We start from the raw sequence: 8,979 nt of genomic DNA, 5'->3' as shown, positions 1-8,979 counted from the left end.
GTCGTGCGTCTCTGTGGTGACAATGGGATATCACGTGATTCACTTGATGTATGTTTTGGTGATCAACTTGCGGGTTCCGCCCATGAACCTATGCAAAGGGGTTGGCACACATTTTCTTCTTGACTCTCTGGTAGAAACTTCGGGGCACTCTTTGAAGTACTTTGTGTTGGTTGAATAGATGAATCTGAGATTGTGTGATGCATATCGTATAATCATACCCATGGATACTTGAGGTGACATTGGAGTATCTAGGTGACATTAGGGTTTTGGTTAATTTGTGTCTTAAGGTGTTATTCTAGTACGAACTCTAGGGCTGTTTGTGACACTTATAGGAATAGCCCAACGGATTGATTGGAAAGAATAACTTTGAGGTGGTTTCGTACCCTACCATAATCTCTTCGTTCGTTCTCCACTATTAGTGACTTTGGAGTGACTCTTTGTTGCATGTTAAGGGATAGTTATGTGATCCAATTATGTTATTATTGTTGAGAGGACTTGCACTAGTGAAAGTATGAACCCTATGCCTTGTTTCAACGCATTGCAATACCGTTTACGCTCACTTTTATCATTAGTTACCTTGCTGTTTTTATATTTTCAGATTACAAATACCCATATCTACTATCCATATACCACTTGTATCACCATATCTTCGCCGAACTAGTGCACCTATACAATTTACCATTGTATTGGGTGTGTTGGGGACACAAGAGACTCTTTGTTATTTGGTTGCAGGGTTGCTTGAGAGAGACCATCTTCATCCTACGCCTCCTACGGATTGATAAACCTTAGGTCATCCACTTGAGGGAAATTTGCTACTGCCCTACAAACCTCTGCACTTGGAGGCCCAACAACGTCTACAAGAAGAAGGTTGTGTAGTAGACATCAAAGTGCCGCCGTCTCGAGGCGGAACTTGGGCAGGAGCACTTTTGCCCTTTGGCGAAGCGATTCTGCCAGGGGAACTTCCCTCCCGGAGGGGGAAATCATCGTCATCATCATCACCAATAACTCTCCCATCTTGGGGAGGGCAATCTCCATCAACATCTTCAACAACGCCATCTCCTCTCAAACTCTAGTTCATCTCTTGTGTTCAATCTTTGTATCGGAACCTTAGATTGGTGCTTGTGGGTGACTAGTAGTGTTGATTACATCTTGTAGTTGATTACTATATGGTTTATTTGGTGGAAGATTATATGTTCAGATCCATTACGATATTTAATACCCCTCTGATCTTGAGCATGATTATCATTTGTGAGTAGTTTCTTTTGTTCTTAAGGTCACGGGAGAAATCTTGTTGCAAGTAATCATGTGAACTTGATATGTGTTCGATATTTTGATGGTATGTATGTTGTGATTCCCTTAGTGGTGTCATGTGAACGTCGACTAAATGACACCTCGCCATAGTTGGGCCTAAGCAAATGCATTGTGGAGTAGTTATTAGATGATGGGTTGCAAGAGTGACAGAAGCTTAAACCCTGGTTTATGCGCTATTCCGTAAGGGACTGATTTGGATCCAAAAGTTTAATGCTATGGTTAGATTTTATCTTAATACTTTTCTCGTAGTTGCGGATGCTTGCGAGGGGGTTAATCATAAGTAGGAGGCTTGTTCAAGTAAAAATAACACCTAAGCACCGGTCCACCCACATGTCAAATTATCAAAGTTGCGAACACAAATCAAACCAACATGATGAAAGCGACTAGATGAAATTCCCATGTACCCTCAAGAACCCTTTGCTTATCATAAGAGACCGTTTTGGCATGTCCTTTGCCTCAAAAGGATTGGGCTACCTTGTTGTACTTTTGTTATCGTTACCGTTACTTGCTCGTTACAAATTATCTTGCTACCAAACTACTCGTTACTTATAATTTCAGTGCTTGCAGAGAATACCTTGCTGAAAACTACTTGTCATTTCCTTCTGCTCCTTGTTGGGTTCGACACTCTTAATTATCAAAAGGACTACGATTGATCCCCTATACTTGTGGGTCATCACACATGTGTAGCGGCGCCAGAGGACACGTGCGTAGGGAGATAACCACCTTCCCGGAGGACACGGGCGCGGTGGAGCTGGAGCTTGAGTGTAGGGGGTCAACCACCTTCTCAGAAGACACGGACAAGACAACGCTAGAGCTTGAGCGGAATGCATCGACCGCCAGCTCAGAGGATGCGGGCGTGGCCAGGATAGAGGTAGAAAAGTGGTGAGCGCCAAACCGGAGAACACAGTGCGGTCACCATAGGCCGTCGGGGGAGGAGAGACATGGCGGCGCTACAACGGTGGTCGTGATCTGCCTGAGGGGGAGGAGTCGGCAGAGAGAGGGGTGGTGCAATCCTTGGTCTTGTGCCCGAAGAAGCGGCACCGTGCACAGCAGATGTCACGCTGGCACTCAAATCATGGGTGGGCGATGCTGAAGCACCGAGGGCACTTGCCGTCACGGAGCCAGGACGGCCGCCGGCGAGGGGCCTCGCCAGGCCCACGACACAGACAACGGGGAGGGCGTTGTCGTGGGCGTTTCCTGCCTTGAGCGACCTGCCACCCACCACGCTGGATGGCCACCTCCTCCATCATCCAGAACACCTTGCTGCGGATGGTGTGGCGCGCGGTAGGCGACAAGGCCGCGAGCGACGAGAACTCTGGGGCGGGGATCCGCGAGGAGGCGGGCGGGGGCGAGGAGCGACAGAGGACTTGGTGGTACGAGGCAAGGGAGGAACCGGAGAGCCGCCCGAGGAGGGGCTCGACTCCATCCGGAGGACCTCGTGCGAGCGCCCCATGGCATTGGGAGGGGGGCGGACATGGCTTAGCAGTGGACGGCGGGTGAGTGAGTGATACGTGTCCAACGTATCTACAATTTTTGATTGTGCTATGCTATTATATTATCTGTTTTGGATGTTTAATGGGCTTTAATATGCTCTTTTATATTATTTTTGGGACTAACCTATTAACCGGAGGCCCAGTGCCAGTTTCTGTTTTTTTGCCTATGTCAGTGTTTCGCAGAAAAGGAATATCAAACGGAATCCAAATGAATCGAAACCTTCGCGAGGATCTTTCTTGGAACAAACGCAAACCAGGAGACTTGGAGTGGAAGTCTGGAACTCCGTGAAGATTCCACGAGATAGGAGGGCGTGCCCAGGGGGTAGGCACGCCCCCACCCTCGTGGTCCCCACGGAGCTCCACCGATGTACTTCTTTCACCTATATATACTCTTATACCCTAAAAACATCAGGGGGAGCCACGAAACCACTTTTCCACCGCCGCAACCTTCTGTACCCGTGAGATCCCATCTGGGGCCTTTCCGGCGATCTTCCGGAGGGGGATTCGATCACAGAGGGCTTCTACATCAACTCCATGGCCCCTCCGATGATGTGTGAGTAGTTTACCATAGACCTTCAGGTCCATAGTTATTAGCTAGATGGCTTCTTCTCTCTCTTTGGTTATCAATACAAAGTTCTCCTCGATGTTCTTTGACTATGACTATGCTTCGTCATAGTCATATTGCTTTGCATGATCATGTAGTTGACATCGTATTTGTGGCATGGCCACCATTCATAATTTTTTATACATGTCACTCTTGATTCATTGCACATCCCGAGACACCGCCCGGAGGCATTCACATAGAGTCATATTTTGTTCCAAGTATTGAGTTGTAATTCTTGAGTTGTAAGTAAATAAAAGTGTGATGATCTTCATTATTGGAGCATTGTCCCATGTGAGGAAAGGATGATGGAGACTATGATTCCCCCACAAGTCGGGATGAGACTCCGGACGAAAAAAAAGAGGCCATAAAAAAGAGAAGGCCCAAACAAAAACAAAAAAATAAAAAAATAAATGAGAGAAAAAGAGATAAGTAGCAATGTTACTATCCTTTTTCCACACTTGTGCTTCAAAGTAGCACCATGATCTTCATGATAGAGAGTCCCTTATGTTGTCACTTTCATATACTAGTGGGAATTTTTCATTATAGAACTTGGCTTGTATATTCCAATGATGGGCTTCCTCAAATTGCCCTAGGTCTTCGTGAGCAAGCAAGTTGGATGCACACCCACTTATTTTCTTTTGTTGAGCTTTCATACACTCATAGCTCAAGTGCATCCGTTGCATGGCAATCCCTACTCACTCACATTGATATCTATTGATGGGCATCTCCATAGCCCATTGATACGCCTAGTTGATGTGAGACTATCTTCCTCCTTTTTGTCTTCTCCACAACCACCATTCTATTCCACCTATAGTGCTATGTCCATGGCTCACGCTCATATATTGCGTGAAAGTTGAAGAAGTTTGAAAAGGCTAAGTATGAAACAATTTCTTGGCTTGTCAACAGCGTTGAGCATGATGAGAGAATTTTGTGTGACGAAAATGAAGCATGGCCAAACTATATGATTTTGTAGGGATGAGCTTTCTTTGGCTATGTTATTTTGAGAAGACATAATTGCTTGGTTAGTATGCTTGAAGTATTATTTTTTTATGTCAATACTAAAATTTTGTCTTGAATCTTTTGGATCTGAACATTCATGCCACAATAGAAAATTACATTGAAATTATGTTAGGTAGCATTCCACATAAAAAATTCTATTTTTATCATTTACCTACTCGAGGACGAGCAGGAAATAAGCTTAGACATGCTTGAAACGTCTCCAACGTATCTATAATTTTTGATTGTTCCTTGCTATTATATTATCTGTTTTGGATGTTTAATGGGCTTTGATATGCTCTTTTATATTATTTTTGGGACTAACCTATTAACCGGAGGCCCAGTGCCAGTTTCTGTTTTTTTGCCTACTTTAGTGTTTCGCAGAAAAGGAATATCAAACGGAATCCAAACGGAACGAAACCTTCGCGAGGATCTTTCTTGGAACAAACGCAAACCAGGAGACTTGGAGTGGAAGTCTGGAACTCCGCGAAGATTCCACGAGATAGGAGGGCGCGCCCAGGGGGGTAGGCGCGCCCCACCCTCGTGGGCCCCACGGAGCTCCACTGATGTACTTATCTCACCTATATATACTCTTATACCCTAAAAACATCAGGGGGAGCCATGCAACCACTTTTCCACTGCCGCAACCTTCTGTACCCGTGAGATCCCATCTGGGGCCTTTTCTGGCGATCTGTCGGAGGGGGATTCGATCACGGAGGGCTTCTACATCAACACCATAGCCTCTCTGATGATGTTTGAGTAGTTTAACATAGACCTTTGGGTCCATATTTATTAGCTAGATGGCTTCTTCTCTCTCTTTGGTTCTCAATACAAAGTTCTCCTCGATGTTCTTGGAGATCTATTCGATGTAATACTTTTTTGCGGTGTGTTTGCCGAGATACGATGAATTGTGGATTTATGATCAAGTTTATCTATGAAAAATATTTGGTTCTTCTCTGAATTCTTATATGCATGATTTGATATCTTTGCAAGTCTCTTCGAATTATCGGTTTAGTTTGGCCTACTAGATTGATCTTTCTTGCAACGGGAGAAGTGCTTAGCTTTGGGTTCAATCTTGTTGTGTCCTTTCCCAGTGACAGTAGGGGCAGCAAGGCACGTATTGTATTGTTGCCATCGAGGATAAAAAGATGGGGTTTATATCATACTGCTTGAGTTTATCCCTCTACATCATGTCATCTTGCCTAAAACATTACTCTGTTCTGATGAACTTAATACTCTAGATGCATGCCGGATAGCGGTCGATGTGTGGAGTAATAGTAGTAGATGCAGAATCGTTTCGGTCTACTTAACACGGACGTGATGCCTATGTTCATAATCATTGCCTAGATATTCTCATAATTATGCGCTCTTCTATCAATTCTTCGGCAGTAATTTGTTCACGCACCGTAATACATGTTATCATGAGAGAAGCCACTAGTGAAACTTATGGCCCCGGGGTCTATTCCTTATTATATTGCATCTCTTTTATTATCGCATCTCCTTTACTATTTTGCAATCTTTACTTTCCAATCTATACAACAAAAATACCAAAAATATTTATCTTACTATGTTTATCAGATATCACTTTTGCAAGTGACCGTGAATGGATTGACAACCCCTTTATCGCGTTGGTTGCGAGGTTCTTGATTGTTTGTGCAGGTACTAGGTGACTTGCGTGTTACCTCCTACTGGATTGATACCTTGGTTCCCAAAAACAGTGGGAAATACTTATGCTACTTTGCTGCATCATCCTTTCCTCTTCAAAGGAAAACCAACGCATGCTCAAGAGGTAGCAGTGAGAGGAAGCAGGAGCTAGGGAGCGGGTCCGGATAGTCTCTAATGGCAAACCGAAGCTGCGAGGCATCTGCGGGTTAGCCTTGGAGATGCCCTTCGTAGACCACCCCACAACGATCCAAAATAAGAGAACTCGCCTAGGGAGACTGGGACACAGAGCCATTGTAATTAGCGGCGGTTGAATGTTTGAATCGAACACGTGTACCCCGATATATAAAGACGCTACGCGTAGCAAAATAGACTAGACATAGATGAGAATAGTGACGGTCAGGGCGCCACTCACAGGGCTTGCCGAACCGGTTCTGGCACGGTTGTCAGAGCAATGGTATTATGTTGATGTAGTACTACCTTCGTTCGGGTTTATTAGTCCCCATTCTATTTCGGGTCAAACTTTGACTTTTGATTTAACTACAAAAAATAAGTTATATTTCGCAAAATAGTATTACTGGAAACCTCTTTTGATTCAACAATATAAGTTTTGTGACATACAACTTATATTTTGTTTGTTAAATCTATGGCCAAAGTTGGGCACAAAATAGAAAGGGTACCAATAAACCTGGACGGAGGTAGTACATGGTAGGAGGGCCCGTAGTCATGCCCATGGATGTAGCCATGTTGATTTACCTTATTAACAAATCTAGGTGTCGTGCTCATGCTTGTGTGATTGCTTCTTCTCGATGGCTCAACACGTGTCTTGTGTTATTCTAAGAAGTGATATCAGAGCTATGGTTACGTGAATTTCGAAGTCGCAGACGTTTTGATCTCGAAGATCGATGCCCCGAACGAATTCCACCGTCGAACACCTTTGCCCCCCAAGATGACGAACGACTACGACACATGTAAGGTTACACTACACCGAATCATATCCGCCTCATCCACATGTAAAGATGTCAATTTTAACCATGGGCATGGATACCCGACCCGCGTGGATAAGGTATGAGATCATTTTTTGGTCCTTGGGCGGTGCCCGAACCCTGCCCGACTAGTTGTGGGTAGGGCATGGATATGATTTTGTACCCATGGGTACGTTCAGACCCCACCCGATTTATCTTACTGGTAGGTGGCATGTGTTATAAATCCTATGCTACTAGGTCTTTAATCCACTGTTCCTATGCTTAAGGCATAAATCTTCGCTCACACCCTAAGGAAGCACTAGGAACAAATTTTGTTTCCCATACTACCCCTGAAAAACCGTATCTACCGCTGCTCATTAAATCTCAGATGTAACAGGTTGCCTCCTCGTTTCTCGTTCGCATGTCATGCGAGTCACATCCTCCCATGCGCCCAACCAACCACTCCCATTGTTGTCGCATGGGCATGCACAACAGATGGAGTAATCACAAGGGGAGTGTTTGGTTATCTGGCAAGTGCTCACTTAGCCTGTCCCAGCAAGGAGGTGATGGATTTGGTTCCTGAGATAGCTTACCTCGTTACCAGTGGTTTATAGATTTTCTTCTATTGAGCGAGCGAGTCAAATCGGATAGCCTCTGTCAGCAAGGCTAGCATTGCCTAGCAATGAAAACTAACAAGGGATCCAAATGGACCTACATGCATAGGCCTGTCATTCTTAGGACTAGCTTTACTTCCGACTAATTGCATGCATTGACTAATTTCCACCATCTCCTTGCATGCATATGTACTATATTTACTTCATGGCACAGGGTTCAAGTCTGGATTGAGGGGCAGTTCAGGACAAATATGGCTAAATTACCTCTGTGCCTTGTTCTATAGAATATCTGCAAAAACTATACACCTTGTTCTATGGAATGGAGGGAGTATATGTAATCTCCATACCCCCTTCCCATCCTCCACCAAAGAACCAATTCCCCGGCAGTAGAACCTCTATGTCACACATGGAACTAGCAATTATGTAATCACCTTTCAATGTTGTGTTCGTCTATCCGATGGGTACCCATGTAACAGCTCGAGACCAATTCTCTAGTTTCTTTCCTTAATTATTATTGTAATATTTGTTTTACTATTTTTTTTGCATCATCATGTCATCATGCTTTAATTTGAAATGATGTTGTTTAAAACCCTCACTTGAATTCATTTAAAATTGCCAACCCAAATGAAATTCAAATAAATAAATTGTTAGGGTCTTCGATATATTTAAATTGAGGGAAATGCGCGTGGTGATTTCTCTTTAAAACACATATAATAGCATCTCAATGTTATTAGGGAGCTAAAAGAAATATTCCATTAACTTGTAATCACCCATAACACACTTCCAATTTAAATCCCATTTGAATTCAAATATTTTACCACATGCACATTCCAAGTACCTCATTTCATTGGTGGAGCTTTGAAATCTATCAGCGATGCCACCATTAAAACAACATCTTTTCGGAAAAAGGCTAGCTCTTCCTCTCCATTTTTTCCTTTTCTGATATGGGGAAAAGAATGTTCAGCAGCGCCAGGCCGGCCCACCTAGCACCCTTGGCCCATGTAAAACCTAACAAGCCCTCTAGGCCCAGCGGTCAGCCTCCACCTAACCGTAAGACTTCCCCCCACACACAATGGGTGTGTTTGGTTGCCCACGTTACCTCCAAATAAGTCGAGTTGGGCCAAGAAAAACGTGTTTGGTTGCAAATAGGGTGGGCTGGCTTGCATTGGCACGAACCTTAAAGTAGCCCAGAGCTCGTCGCGCTGGAAACCCTCAAATCGGAAGTTTCCAGTGAGCCAGGTTGAGTGCGGCGCAAAAGGGATGTAGCTCGCACATGACGGTTGAAGGAGAAATTGAGTGGTGACGACGGGAGATGGAAATTGGCTAATGCGGGA

Source organism: Triticum urartu, chromosome 3, assembly GCF_003073215.2.
Source record: "Triticum urartu cultivar G1812 chromosome 3, Tu2.1, whole genome shotgun sequence".
In the NCBI taxonomy this organism is placed as follows: domain Eukaryota; kingdom Viridiplantae; phylum Streptophyta; class Magnoliopsida; order Poales; family Poaceae; genus Triticum; species Triticum urartu.
Note: the sequence above shows the minus strand (reverse complement) of the source record.